Source organism: Equus asinus, chromosome 2 (assembly GCF_041296235.1).
Source record: "Equus asinus isolate D_3611 breed Donkey chromosome 2, EquAss-T2T_v2, whole genome shotgun sequence".
NCBI classification, from domain to species: Eukaryota; Metazoa; Chordata; class Mammalia; order Perissodactyla; family Equidae; genus Equus; species Equus asinus.
In genome coordinates, this window is record NC_091791.1 from 164,191,569 (window position 1) to 164,208,080 (window position 16,512).

A 16,512-nucleotide genomic window follows, 5' to 3' on the forward strand; every position below is an offset into this window, starting at 1 on the left:
GCCAAAGATACGCCATATTTCCAAGTTCTAATGAATAATAAGATGGAGATTTATAAGTTCTTTCAGTGGTCTTTCAGTCCTCACTCTGAGTAGTTAGAGGCCATATTTTTTTCCTGGAATGTCCCTAGCTTAAATAACTATGTTGACTACAAAAACCTTAATTCAATGGACTTCACCATGCAGTGAAATTTTTTTAAAGGCTGTTCTTATTGGAATGATGAAATGGGATTTCTATATGAGAGAAGTTAGACTTTTCTGAACGATTTCTCATCAGTTTTAGGACAAGTCTAATGACGTTTATCAGATAGTTAAAGATGCAGTGACTTTTTTAACAGTTATATTTAGGTATAATTGGTATACAAAAGACTGCACATATTTAATGTATATTAAATGTTCAGTGACTTTTTTTTTTTAAAGATTTTATTATTTCCTTTTTCTCCCCAAAGCCCCCCGGTACATAGTTGTATATTCTTCGTTGTGGGTTCTTCTAGTTGTGGCATGTGGGACGCTGCCTCAGCATGGTCTGATGAGCAGTGCCGTGTCCGCGTCCGCGTCCAGGATTCGAACCAACGAAACACTGGGCTGCCTGCAGCAGAGCGCGCGAACTTAACCACTCGGCCACGGGGCCAGCCCCAATGTTCAGTGACTTTTAACTAGCCATGAGACGTTCCTGTCACCTTTAACAGATGCTCCTTTCTTATACCTAGCCTAAAAAATCTTATCTAAATACACTTTCACTCTATTAAAAGAAAGAGGGAGAGGCCAACCCAGTGGCATAGTGGTTAAGTTCACACACTCCATCCAATTCAGTGGCCGGGGTTTGCGGGTTTGGATCCTGGGTACAGACCTAGCACCATTCATCAAGCCACGCTGTGGCAGCATCCCACATAAAATAGAGGAAGATTGGCACAGATGTTAGCTCAGGGCCAATATTCCTCACAAACAAAAAAAAAAAAAAAAAAAAAGAGGGGGAAAAAACATCTTTGTACCAGGAGGAATTCTTTCAGCAAATTTCCTTAGAGGTATAGTTCCTGTGTGGTAGGTTTGAAACAAAACCTGGATACACGCTAAATAATAATTTAGCTTTTAACTTTAAGTGCTTTTATCACTTATTACAAATACCACACTGTAGTGTAATTTATTTATTTACATGTACTTCCCCTTGAGAAAGCTCCTTAAGGACAGGAATTGCCTTTTTTATTTCTGGATCCCCAACGCACAATGCCAGAGAGGAAAGCAGCCTGCAGAAGCCAGGCACTGGCCTGGCACTATCAGCTAGGTCATGGTGTTACCAGGAGCTGGCCTGGCACTCTCAGCCAGGCCATGGTGTAATACTGTTGAACGTAAAAAATCTCACATAACATCAACGTCAGACAAGGCTTCTATGTAAGCATGATGGATCAAGACAAAACAAGAACACTCTATAATCATGTCTGAGCACAGACAAAATCAAGAACACTGTCCCAACCACAAAAAATGACCAAACAACTCCCTCTTTAGGCAAATATGAGTGACTACTGCCTCTTAACTAAGTATGGCTTTAGCCCAACTGCCTTCTAGATAAAAATTGAGATACCCATGGAGCCGGCCCGGTGGTGCTGCTGTTAAGTGCGCACATTTGGCTTCGGCAGCCCGGGGTTCACCAGTTCAGACCTGGGGTGCGGACATGGCACCGCTCGTCAAGCTGTACTGTGGCAGGCGTCCCGCATATAAAGGAGAGGAAGATGGGCACGGATGTTACCTCAGGGCCAGTCTTCCTCAGCAAAAAGAGGAGGATTGGGAGCAGTTGTTAGCTCAAGGCTAATCTTCCTCAAAAAAGTAAATAAATAAATAAATTGAGATACCCAATCATAGAACTTTCCTCCACTTTCTGACTGCATCCAGAGAGAACCTCTACTTCCTTAAATTCTCCCCAAAGTCAACTAACACAAGCCCAAATCATATAGTAAATCCCTTCTAAACATCTTACTTAGATGCCCCATGCTCCTCATTCCAAAAATCTATGTTCTCCCTCTTTGCAAAAAACCAATACACCCATCTTTGCTCAACTACAGGTGTGTTCCTAACCTTCTTTGCATGTTTCGGAATCAACAGTAGTACAATTCCTAGCAGAGAGTAAGCATTCAAAATGTTTTTTAAATGCTCTTATCTCAATTTTTTTACTTACAAAATAATATGTAGTTATTGTAACAAAATCAAGCAATGAGGAAGTATATAAAGATGATGAATTTCCCATATTCACTGTCATCCCCACTAATTCTTCTCTCTGCTCCTCAGAGTCAACATATCCCAATTCCTCTGCCTGGCCTTCAACACCCTTCATAATATAGCCCCACTAACTCTATTTTGTTTTCCATCACTTTTCAACATGAACCCTCATCTCTAATAAGGCTAGACACTTAACTTCTCCACTTCCTCATCTCCACAGCTTTGCTTGGGCTTCTTTTTAATCCTGGAGAGCTTTGCCTCGTCTTCTGCTATGTACTTGAGAAAGATATTTAACACTTAGATTCTTGGGTCTTATTTTGTAAAATGGGTTTATGACTTATATCTTGTGATAATAGCATAAGGATTAAGTGAGACAATTTATACAAGGACCATAGCACAGTAAAAGACACATAGGAGGTTCTCAGCACATGTTTGTTCCCCTCCTCCCTATCTTTCAAATCTGACCAGGGATAATTTGCTCGTTGTTCTATCAAATTTTCACTAGGCTCATGCAAACTTTTGCTGCCAAATAATATACATGTATATGTAACTAATGCCTTAGTTAAAGTGCAAACTCTGGAGTCAGACTTGTCATATCCTGGCTTCTTGGCTAGCTGTGTGACCTTGGGCAAGTTGCTTGAACGCTACAAACTTCAGCTACATCAACATTAAAATGTCATGATATCTTTCAAAATCAGTACATATAATTTTACCTCATTCTATTTAACAGGCACATTGTGTTCCATTATATAAGCATATCAAAATTTATTTACCCATTACTCAATCAAGACAATTATATCCAACATTCTACAGTTAAGACAATGTTGCAATTAATGTCCTTTAATATAAGTCTTTATACATTCACATCAGTAGTCCATAAATTAGAGGAAGGATTTCTGGAATATAGGAAATGTATATTTTTAATTACGAGAAATACTGCTAAATTAGATGCAGCTAAATAGTGTATGAGTTTTCAACAAACAGTACTGGGAAAACTAGATATCCACATGCAAAAGAATGAAGTTGGATACCTACCTCATGCCACATACAAAAATTAACTCAAAATGGATCAAAGACCTAAATGTAAGAGCTAACCTATGAAACTTTTAGAAGAAAACATAGATTTGAATCTTTGTGACCTTGGATTATGCAAATTTTTTAGATATAACACCAAAAATACAAGCAATAAAAGAAAAGAATAGATAAACTGGACTTCATCAAAATTTTTAAATTTTGTACTTCAGAGGATACTATCGAGAGAGTGAAAGGTCACAGAATGGGAAAAAATATTTGCAGATCATATATCTGATATTCTAGCATCCAGAATGTATAAAAAACTCATAAAACTCAACAATAGAAAGACAAATAACAATTTTTAAAATGCATAAAAGATTTGAACAGACATTTCTCCAAAGAAGATATACAAATGGCCAATGAGTACATGAAAATGCTCAACATCGTTCGTCATTAGGGCAAGGTAAATCAAAATCACAGTGGGGTACCACTTCAGACTCACTAGCATGGCTAGAATCAAAAAGATAGACAAAAATTCTGGAAAAATTAGAGCACTCACACATTGCTGGAAGAAATGTAAATTAGAGTTTACCATATGACCCAGCAATTTCATCATAAGTATAATCTCAAGAGAATTAAAAATATATGTTCAAGCAAAATGTGTATACGAATGTTCATAACAACATTATTCATAATAGTCAAAAAGTAAAACAACCTAAACGTCCATGAGTTGATGAATGGAAAACAAAATGTGGTATATATGTACAATGGAATATTATTCCGCCATAAAACGGAGTTAAGTATGATACTTGCTACAACATGAATGAACTTGGAAACCATTATGCTAAGTGAAACAAGCCAGACACAGAAGGCCACATATTGCATGATTCCATTTACATAAAATGCCCAGAATAGGCAAATCTATAGAGACAGAAAGTGGATTAGTTCTTGCCAAGGACTGGGCAGAGGGAAGAATGGGGGACTACTGCTAATGTGTTACCAGTTTCTTTTAGGGATGATAAAGATGTTCTAGCGTCAGATAGTGGTGATTGTTGCACAACCTTGTGAATAGACTGAAAAATACCTACACTTTAAAAGGATGAATTTTATGCTAGGTGAATTATATCTTACTAAAAAATTTCTATGAAAGTGCTCGTTTACCCACAGCCTTTGCAGCGCTGGCGCAGTGGCGCAGCAGTTAAGTGCACACGTTCCGCTTCAGCGGCCTGCGGTTCGCTGGCTCGGATCCCGGGTGCGGACGTGGCACCGCTTGGCAAGCCATGCTGTGGCAGGCGTCCCACATATAAAGTAGAGGAAGATGGGCACGGGTGTTAGCTCAGGGCCAGTCTTCCTCAGCAAAAAGGGGAGGATTGGTGGCAGATGTTAGCTAAGGGCTAATCTTCCTCAAAAAAAAAAAAAAAAAACCCACAGCCTTTGCAGTGCTGGATCTTATCACTCTTTCTCATCTGGTTGACAATATGAGAGGTGAGATTGGTATTGTATTAATTTTCCTTCCTTGAATTTAACATTAAGTGCCACAAGAGATTAGGAAAATGACACGTCAGTGTATGCTTTAGACAGAAATTTATTCAAGGAGAAAGTGGTGGTTGATCTGTGACTTAGAGATAGGAAGAAGAGGGGAACAAATGTGCTGAGAACCTCTCATGTGTCTTTAACTGGGCTATGGTCCTGACATAAACTGTCTCGTTTAATCCCAATGACATCATTACAAGAATTGTTTATACCCACTTTACAGAATAAGACCTCGAGAACCTAAGTGTTAAGTACCTTTCTCAAGGTGCATGGCAAAAGACAAGGTGAGGCTCTCCAGATTTAAGGAACAGCTAAACAAAGGTGTGCAGATGATAGAGAGTGGAGTAAAGTGAGTAGCCTGACTAGAGATGAGGGTTAGTGTTGGGAAGCAATGGAAAACAAAGTAGGTTTAGTGGGGCCGTGTTATGAGGGTGCTGAACACCAGACAGAGGAATTAGGTATGTTGACTCTGAAGAGCAAAGAGAAGGACTGATAAAAAGGAAGAGGAGAAGAGCAGAACCCTAGATAACCTCCTTCATGACTGTGGGTATCCATGACATCCAAATCTGCTGCATCCTCTATTTCAGTAAATCTCAACACCTCCATCTCCACACCTCCTCCCAAATGTTCCCAAGAAAAGGAGTAACCGATATCAAATTACTGCTGCTGAGGCTTTTGAAGTATGAATTTGTGGACATTAACTTTTTCGCCCTTACTTTTATGGTGAATCTCAGAGTTACTTATTAGATACTGGATGTACAATTGCTGAGGATGCAAAACTGTGGAGAAAGATAAGATCTATGAAAATGAGAATAGGTTTCCTCATTCTCAGTAACTTATCCTATCCCTCTCTCTGTTTCTCCACTTTTGCCTTCCAAACCCTCCAAAACCTTAGCCCTGCAAATTTTCCATTGTAGGGCAGAACACGGTCCGACCTAGCTGCTGTGTTCTGTTGCCCTCTGGTGATCATTTTGCTTCTATCGTTTTCCTAAACATGAAACACGAAAAACTTCAACCCAAGCAAATATTACGTGAAAAGAAGAAGAACGGTTATTATTCCTATAACTATACTTATAAAAGAATAAATTATGAAGGAATAATGGTTATTATTATTATTATTATTATTAGTTAACTGAAGACTAACCAGAAAAATCCTTTTGGTATTAAGTATTAAAACTTTCCTAAAGTGTATTTGCCAACTTTTGGACCTCAGTATATTGAAAATGATTTGATCTTTCACTCCACAAGAAATCAGGAAGTGTAATGTATTGGGACAGGCAATGAATGGGCAATCAGATGATTAGCATTCTAATCCCAGTTCTACAACCAACTAGCTATGTGTCCTTACATAAGTCATTTCACTTCTCTGGCCTCTATCTGTAAGATAAGAAAGTTGAACAGAGTGAATTTTCTAGAGGTGCCTACATTCATTTTTCCCCCCAATATATGACAAGTCTCATGGCACTTACACTGTAGGAGGAAATAGATGAGTGAACAACTCACTTTAATTTAGTGTGTGAAGTGCTAAGCCGGAGTAACCACAGGATGCTATCAGAGCATATAGAAGGAGCACATGACCCAGTCCAGGTCCAAGGGTATGTGGAAGGTGGCAGGAAAGTCTTCAGGAAGTAGCATCTAAGATGACATCTGATGGGTGAATGGGAATTACCCAAAAAGCAGTGATGGAGGAGGAGTGTAGAAGAAGAAGCAATATGTCCACAGGATCGGAAACGAGTGAGTAGGCTATTCAAGACACAAAAAGTAGTTCATTTTGGCTGGAATATTCAATGTAAGGGAGAAATGTCAAAAGATGAGACAACAGAGTTAAGCATGAGTCAGCTCATTTAAGGTCATGTAAATCAGGATAAGAACTTTAGATTTTATCCTAAGACCAATGAGAAATGTTTGAAGAGTTATACTCAGGAATGATATGATCACATTTACATTTTGAAAGAGCAATGTAATGACAAAATGAAGAACACACTAGAGAGAGATCAAAATTGAAGAGAGTGGACCAGTTATAAGGGTATTGCAGTAATCTAGAGAAGATATAATGGTGACTTGATCTAGAATGGTGCTTTTCAAAGTATGGTCCACAAGAAGAAAAGAACAGAAACTGAGAGGAAGCTTTAGAAACTTTTAGAGCAATTCAACATTGTATCCAAGCACATGATCAATGGACTCATCTCCTTGAACAGGATGTAGACCAGTTTGGACGTAGGAGTACTATCTGTTTACACTAGTCAGACACAGTAGAACCACGTCAAAACAGGTGCCATTTTAAGGTTTGCTTGTGAACTGTAACCCGAAAGTATATAAAAATTGAGAAAATATACATATTTATCTTTATGACATTTTTACAATAATTTTAATTTTAATGCATAGTTTAATATAAGTTAAATTGGGGAAATATAATTCATATTATTTATTTTTAACTCTAATTTGTTGTGGAAAATCAAGCTTTACTGGAGTCTTTTTTAAGAAAAGACACATTTTGGGGGGGGGGCGGGGTGAGGAAAATTGGCCCCAAGATAACATCTATTGCTAATCTTGCTCTTTTTGCTGGAGGAAGATTGTCCCTGAGCTAGCATCTGTGCCAGTCTTCCTCTGTTTTGTATGTGGGATGCCTCCACAGCATGGCTTGATGAGCGATGTGTACGTCCATGTGGAGGATCTGAACTGGCGAACCCTAGGCTGCCAAAGCAGACAGAACATTTGAACTCAACCACTCTGCCCCCAGGACAGCCCAGACACATCCTTTCTGAATGCAGCCATAGTAGTAAACCAAATGATAACAATAGAAATGTTTTCCAAGAAATGAAGACTAAGAATTCATACTAGTTTACTCAGAAGTACAAACCCTCATATATTTTTAATTATATAACTATAATGAAGCATGACATGCCCAACCCGCAGTGAGCTACTTGCAGAGATATATTAGCTAATGAAACAATGAAACCATCAAGACTTAAGCAGCTTTTACATACAAAACATAAAGAAATATGTTAAAAACCAAAATAATTTTTAAAGAAATATTATTGAATTAAAAAGCAGAAAAAAGCAGGCTGTTGGCGGCGTTGCGGCTCAGCTCGTGTGCGGCGGTGGTGTCGGCAGCGGCTGCATCGAAAGAGTTTGGCGCGATGTCTCACACCGTTCTGCTGGTACAGCCTACTGAGAGGCCAGAAGGCCGCACTTACGCTGACTATGAGTCTGTGAATGAATGCATGGAAGGCGTTTGTAAAATGTATGAAGAACATCTGAAGAGAATGAACCCCAACAGCCCCTCTATCACATACGATATCAGTCAGTTGTTTGATTTTATCGATGATCTGGCAGACCTCAGCTGCCTTGTTTACTGAGCTGCTACCCAGACATACCAGCCTTATAACAAAGACTGGATTAAAGAGAAGATCTACGTGCTCCTTCGTCGGCAGGCCCAACAGGCCGGGAAATAGTTGAGTTGGAAGCATCACGGGGATGGGGGTGGGCTTGGAACACAGATGTGTACAGCGTGCGGTAGTGGAAGTTTGTATTATAGTAATCTTGTTTCCATTTTGGTACACTCTAGCCAGGATTGAATGTATTAGATGAAATGTGAGGATCTTGTTCAATCTGAAACCCCCATTCCCCACCCCCCTTTTTTTTACTTAAACATTTTTATGATGATTTAGATGGAAGTTGTTCTTTGTCAGTTAATGTTGGTTCCAGTCCTTCAAACTGTTCCTATCTGCTTTCTAACATTCACTGTACTAACCCTTCTTCAAGTTGGGGTGGGGGGTGGTGACACAATTTAGTTATGTCCTCAAGATAAAGTCTTAGTGAAAAACAAAATAAATGGTCTTTAGTTATATTTTCAAAAGAAAAAAAAAGCAGGAAAAAGCAAATGTTCAATATTTCATATGAACATTAGTGCTTTGAGATCTTGTAAAACAGAATTTTGAGTTGCTAAAAGAAAGAAAATATGTACAGTTGCAGAGTCATTAATGAAAGACTGTATCAAAGATGCTTGCTGGCAAAACTTGAATGAATTAATGGCAATGAAGGTAGCTCACGTACCACTTTTCTTTTTTTCTTTCTTTTTTTTTTTTTATGGGAAGATTAGCCCTGAGCTAACTGCTGCCAATCCTCCTCTTTTTGCCGAGTAAGACTGGCCCTGAGCTAACATCTGTGCCCATCTTCCTCTACTTTATATGTGGGACGCCTACCACAGCATGGCTTGCCAAGAGGTGCCATGTCCACACCTGAGATCCGAACCAGCAAACCCTGGGCCGCCGAAGTGGAACGTGCGAACTTAACCACTGTGCCACTGGGCCGGCCCCATCACGTACCACTTTTCAATGACTCCACAGCTCAATATATTAAAGAACTAGATCATAGAATAAATAAACTTAGCAGATTATTTTTCATGCAACTTGATGAACACTCAGCTATTTCTAAAATGGCAATTATTTATATATGCAACTTGAATATGATGGTGATATGAGGAGGAATTTTTTTTTCACCTTCATTCCTGACAAAACAATTAGCTATAAAATGGTATATAACTGTGAAGGATTACATTATCAACAAATTGTGGTTTGAGACTTAAATTTTGAGTATATTCTGATGGTGCAGCTGCAATGACAGGGAAAGATTCTTTAGCAATTACTCAAATTAAGGAATTTATGCCACTCTTGCAAATTTAATTTGTTTATTTTAGTCTTCCTAGAGTCTGACTACTTATATGATTTGATGAAACTGAGTTTCTGGAACTTTAAGGTGAGGAATTCTGGTCCTGGCTATGATGAAATAGCCATTATCAGAGTAACCTTCCCACCATAAATAACCATAAAATTTGGACACAATATAGAAAACAATTGCTTGCAGGCATTGTACAACAACCAAAGCAGGGCTGAAATTCTTTAGAAAGGGGAGGCATCCAAGATAAGCCCCACATGTACCCAGGCTTTCTCCCTGAGAACATTTTATGGGCTATGGTACAGGGAGATAGAGCGCAAGCAGTGAGCAGAAATCTCACTGGGCAGAAGCAGCAGAGGTAGTTTCAGGCTATGGAGCTGGCTGAGATTTAGGGAGCAAAGGTCATGAGTTTATGAGATGATATAACAATGGGAAAAAAATGTGAATGATTCTCATTTTGAAGATCTATCAGTTACTAACTTTTTAAAAAAATTCTCAAAACTTAATATTAAGAAAACAAACAACCCAAGTAAAAAAGGGGAAGGGGCCGACCCAGTGGCATAGCAGTTAAGTTTGCGTGCTCTGCTTCTGTAGCCCAGGGTTTTCCAGTTCCAATCCCGGGTGTGGACCTGCACACCATTTATCAAGCCATGCTGTGGCAGACATTCCAGATATAAAATAGAGGAAGATGGGCACAGAGGTTAGCTCAGGGCCAATCTTACTCAGCAAAAAGAGGAGGATTGGCCATGGGTGTTAGCTCAGAGCTAATATTCCTCAACAAACAAAAAGGGCAAAAGATCTAAATAGACGCTTAATTGAAGAAAATATATGAATGGTGAATAAACCCATGAAAAGATGCTTGACATCACGTCATTAAAGAAATGCAAATTAAAACCACAATGAGTTGTCACTACATGCCTTTAAAATGACTAAAATCCAAAACACTGACAATAACAAGTGCTGACAAGGATGTAGAATAACAGAAACTCCCATTCGTTGCTGGTGGGAATGGAAAATGGCACAGCCATTTTGGAAGACAGTTTGGCAGTTTCTTATAAATCTAAATATACACTTACCGTATGACCCAGCAATCACACACCTTAGTATTTACTCAAGTAATTTGAAAACTCATGTTAACTCAAAAATCTACAAACAAATATTTATAGCAGTCTTATTCATAGTCAGGAAAAGCAACCAAGATGTCCTTCAACAAGGAAATGGATAAACTGTGATACACCCATACAACAGAATATTATTGAGTGATAAAAAGGAATGAGCTATTAAATCGTGGAGCAACATGGATGATCTCAAAGGCATTCTAGAACGTGAAAGAAAAATGATCCAAAAGACTACATATTGTATGATATCATTGATATGACATTCCGGAAAAGGCAAAACTATAGGGACAAAAAACATACTAGTGATTGTCAGGGGATGAGGGAAAGGGAAGTGATTGACTACAAAGGGAATGCACAGGGGAACTTTTAGGGTGTAGGCACTGTATACGTATGGTAATGGGGTGGGTAATAGATACATGACTCTATACGTTTGTGACAACCCATAGAACTGTACATCAGAAAAAGTGAACTTTAATGTATGCAAACTAAAAAAGGATCAACCAGGATGTAGGGGTATCCCAAAATGGAATGCAGAGTGTGACAAATGAATCTAACTGTATTACAAATGTGTGACATAACTGCATCGAACGGGGTAGAGAAAAAAGAAGCTTATCTAAGTAACTTTACAACATGGTGTTCTGACTGGAAACTATAAGGCTAAAGGCAAAAGCAATTGTACGTAAACATTGTACTCTAGTTGGTAAATTTTTTACATGGTGTGGTTACCAATTCTGAAACTGCTTCACATAGAAACTGGGGTTGAACAAATAAGTAAATGAACGGAGGATGGCAGGAACCAGGTTTCTCACTGTCCGTAACAGTTTCCTACTCCTGCTGTAATAAATTATCACAAACTTAGTTGCTTAAAACAAGCTAAATGTATAATCTTACAGTTCTGGAGGTCAGAAGTCCAAAATCAGTCTCACTAAACTTAAGTCAAGGTGTCAGCAGAGATGCTTCCTTCTGGGTGCCTTAGGGGAGAATCCATTGCCTTGACTTTGCCAGTTTTAGAAGCCACCTGCATTCTTTGGCTAATGGCCCCTTTCTCCATCTTCAAATCTAGCAGTATAGCATCTTTCAATCTCTATCTCTCCTTCAGTCATCACATTACTTTCTCTGTCTTTGACCCTCCTGCCTCCCTCTTATAAGAACCCACGTAATTACATTGGCCCATGTAATTACAGAAAATACAGGACAAACTCCCCCATGGCAATATCTTTAGCTTAATGATATACGTGGAGTCCCTTTTGCCAGGTAAAACAACATATTTACAAGTTATGGGGATTAGGATGTAGACATATTTGGAGGGCCATTATTTAGCCTACCACACTGACAAAGAGGGAAGTTACAGTTGAGCAAGAAAATAGGGCAAGAAGGAACTCTGTGTTACTGGTTAGTGTTAGAGACATCAGTATGAATTCATACTTAATATATATACAGATGAATAAATATAGAAATAATTATAGATATGTGTGTATATGTGGTGTAGTATACATACATATATATTATGTAGCTCTGTCTGCTGAAAACGCCTTGAAGCAATAACACCCGAGTAGCAATAAATACCCCCAGCACCCAGATCTTGATTTCTAAATACTATTCTTCAATAAAAGGTACCAGGATGGGCCGGCCCCGTGGTCGAGTGGTTAAGTTTGCGCGCTCCACTTCAGTGGCCCAGGATTTCACCAGTTCAGATCTTGGGAGCTCATCAGGCCATGCTGAGGTGGCGTCCCACATGGCACAACCAGAAGGACCTACAACTAGAATATACAACTATGTACTGGGGGGTTTTGGGGAGAAGAAGGGAAAAAAAAGAAGAAGAAGATTGGCAATAGCTGTTAGCGCAGGTATCAATCTGAAAAAAAGGTACCAGGACTCCTTGAGAAATGATTGATTCTAGGACTGGGACAGGGAAAATACAAGATGAACCTAAAGGATCATGTAGTATCAGAAATAATATATAAATATTCAAAAAGCAAAAAGATGGAGACATGTCAAACAGATACAGGAACCAAACCGAAAGAGCTCTCACGACCAAAGCTGGAACGATGTGAGCAACAAAGTAAATAATGTAGGATTGGATTATAACCCAAAGTATGAAAAAGAATTTATGTGAGTTCGTATGGAGATAAGTAAACAAATGGAGGGAAATAGACAAATTTTCCTTACAGAAGAATTACAAATAATATATGTAGATACTCCCTCCTCCAGGAGATGGAGCTTAATCCCCTTTCCCTGAAGGTGGCCTAGAATTAGTGACTTGCTTCCAAAGAATACTAGGGAAAGGAAAACATGGTAACTCTACAGTGGAGAAACCTGGCAAACAAAATCAACCAAGTGATGAAGGTTAACATCACCAGGGGTGTCATATGGATACATGTCCCCTGATGTGACGTGACAAGAAGGGCACTTCACCTCTTCCATATCTTTTCCTAAAATCCATAATCCCGTCAAATGATGAGGAAAAACATCAAACCCAAATTGGGGGCCATTCCACAAGAAACCACGCCCAGTATTCCTCAAGACTATCAAAGTCATGAAAAACAAGGAACTTAGGAACTGTCACAGACTCAGAGGGGACTGAAGAGAGGCAACAAGTAAATTTAGTATGGTTCCCTTGATTGGATCCTGGAATAAAGAAAGGACATCAATGGAAAACTGATGAAATGCAAATAATGGAGTTCTATTACCAGTAATGTGTCAATGTTGGTTTCTTAGTTTTAACAAATGTACTATGTAAGATGTTAGTAATAAGGGAAATTGAGTGAGAGATATACTGGAATTCTCTGTCTTTGAAACTTCTGTAAACATAAAAGTATTTCAAAATAAAAAGTTAACTTTTTGAAAAGTGGCTTACCTGATATTTATACCACCTGAATAATCTCATTCAAAAATGCCAAGGCCCACATGAAAATACACTGATGTAGTTGACAGTGTGGATGGATTCAAAACAAGACTCAATATCAAAAAAAGAAAGCTTAAACATGGTTCATTAATAATGTTTAGTCAGTTTTATTATTTGAATTATGAGGAATATTTATTAATATTTATTAATAGCAACATCAGTGTATACTTCAGGAAAATCTTTAACCCTTTTTTAAAATACTTGTTATGAGAAAGTTTGTTTACTGTTAATGTAATGTTAAATGTTTCCTCACAAGACCTTTTAACATGACATTTGTCAATAACAGAAAAGGAAGAGCTGTGAGATTTAAAGAATGATGACACTCTTAAGTTTGATCCACAGAAACTGAATTATCCAAATTCAAGAAAATTTCTCATCAGTGGTGAATATCTAGGATCTGAAGAGACCATCATTCAAAGTCTTTACTAGAAATTGCATGAACTATATACCAAGCTTAAAAACTAATATTTAAAAGTTCTATATTTAAAACGCACATACACAGAAACAAATCTAAAGTGCTCATTTAAAATGTGGAAAATATTTTATTTAGAAATTTTATAGGAATTCAATATTTTTTCATTACAAATGTTAATCAAATTAGGTAAATTTTTCTCTTAGAATATAACAAATATAATGAATTTTTTAACCAAAATCTACAGAGATGGCTCCAAATCCCTTCAAGTTTATTCTGCTATGTCAGACAAACATCATTTTCTTGGTGTACCATTTTCTAAGCATTTCCTTAAGGGACAGCAAATCTGTTCAGTTGATAATTCACTGTACTACCTTAGGGGAATTAAGTTACCCTAATTCAGTTCCTCCTCCCAGAATTACTCTTGAAGATGAATATATTTACAGCCTTAAAACTTTATGAACTCTTGGAAAGTTGATTCTACACCAATACAACTTGTCAATATTATGCTGATTCTTTTCTCTCTTCAGCTCTCCAACAAAATGTCCCCAGGCAACCAGCTCTATCCTTCATAACAGTACTTACCACAACCACCATCTCAATGCCCTCCTTGGTTTAGTAAGACTTTTTTCTTAGAATAATATTTACCATCATTTTAAGGTTTGACTTTGGCTGCATTTTTCTTCCTAGAGATTTGGAAGATAATTAATATTAAGATAAACTATCATACTGGTTATGTCTTTGTATATGAGCAACTAGATATCCAACAGAAGTGGTTTACTGAAAGGCTGGATTAACATGGTTTTATCCTCAATTATACATTTTTCTATAAAACAAGCAAGCATAGACATTAAATACATGAAAAACTACATATAAAAATTAAATCTAAACACCTAAGGAGAATTAGGCAGTGTACACACTAATCTTAACTATTCGAATTTTAGTCCTTCCTGCATTATCTCTTTTAGGGTTTAAATAAGAACACATAATTCCTTTCACTTTCTTACTTTGGCATAAGAACCCCACAAAACAGCCAGGTATGGTGTCAAAAGCACTAGACTTGGTATCAGGAGACCCAGATTTAAGCTTAGGCTTACCACTTACCAGCTGTATGATCTTATTCATCTTAAAACTGTCATATTGCTAAATACAATACTAGACGAGGTGCTCAATCAACTTTTATGAATTTACTCTGGATCTGAGTCTAGGAGGAACCAGTGAAGAAATGAAAGAGGCCTCCTCTTTGCGTCCAACTTATTAATCGGGCTACAATAGGAAAGTAAATAAAAGAAAGGGTATAGTCCTTTCTTCCAATTGTTCAACCACCTGGAAGGCAAAGAGGAAATGGCCTGCACCAGGAAAGGAGCATAAAGAAAGGAAAGCTAGACAGGGCAGAAAGATGGTAGGCTTAGACCCTCACTGGGATTCCTTATCTCCTGGGAAGCATAGTTTTCCCTGACCACACTGGTAACCCATGCACTCTCCCATCTAGTGGGGCCATGCCCTAAAGTCCCAGCACTCTGGGTCTACTTCTATATTCACCTGATGGAATTCTGGTTAATCTCTTCTACAGCCATCCTGCCCTGACAAAGATAAGCAGGACCATGTGCCATTTTGTTTGCCTTCTCTATCAATATAAACATGTAAAATACGTGGAAAAAAAGGTGAGAACCTGATATTCTAAATCTAAAGTAAGCAAGAATAGAAAAATATGTGTTCAGAGAATTGTAAGCAACAACAGAATAATGTTTACTCGTTCAACATTTATTGTGTACCATAAATAGATGCCATGCTAGTGTTAGGGGACACATTTTAGAAAGACACATTTCCTACCTAGAAGAGATCACAGTCTCTTGGGAGATATTTATAATAATTTACAAATCACTTACATATTACATAGTAATAAAAATACATACATCTGGTTGCTACATGTAGAATGCAGTTCTTAATGAACACTAATGAAACTGTACAGACTGAGATTTCTGTGTCTTTCTTGGTCTTGTCCCAAGACACAGCCTTGTAAGCAAGTTTATCTGTAGGCTAACAACTACCCTATCATTCAGTAAAAAGATCACAATTCAACCCTCAAACAAGTGTTTTGCATTCCGGACTTGGACTGTGGCCTGGCCAAAGAGTGTTGGTTATAAAGCACTCAAAGTCAAGCCAACTACTGTGTTTCTTCTCCCAGGGTGAGCTGGTACCAGGACAATTTCCTTAGCAGTATCCATTTCTTCAAAAAGAGGTCATGCAAACGTGCTTGTGAATGCCAAAAGGAAATATATTTATTCTCTATCGTAGCTTTAAAATCATACTAAAAATTATTTTTAAACATCATTTAAAAATGTAACTCAAGGGGCTGGCCCTGTGGCCGAGTGGTTAAGTTCACGCGCTCCACTGCAAGCGGCCCAGTGTTTCGTTGGTTCGAATCCTGGGCGCGGACATGGCACTGCTCATCAAACCACGCTGAGGCAGCGTCCCACATGCCACAACTAGAAGAACCCACAACGAAGAATATACAACTATGTACTGGGGGGCTTTGGGGAGAAAAAGGAAAAAATAAAATCTTTAAAAAAAAAATGTAACTCAAGAAGCCAACCTGAAAAGGGTATATATTCTATGATTCCAACAATATGACAACCTGGAAA

At 38.1% G+C, this 16,512-nt stretch overlaps 1 pseudogene; it reads left to right on the forward strand.

Annotated features, from left to right (window-relative positions):
* Window positions 1–7,824: 7,824 nt before the first annotated feature.
* Window positions 7,825–8,607, forward strand: LOC106833394 (enhancer of rudimentary homolog pseudogene; annotated as a pseudogene).
* Window positions 8,608–16,512: the final 7,905 nt, after the last annotated feature.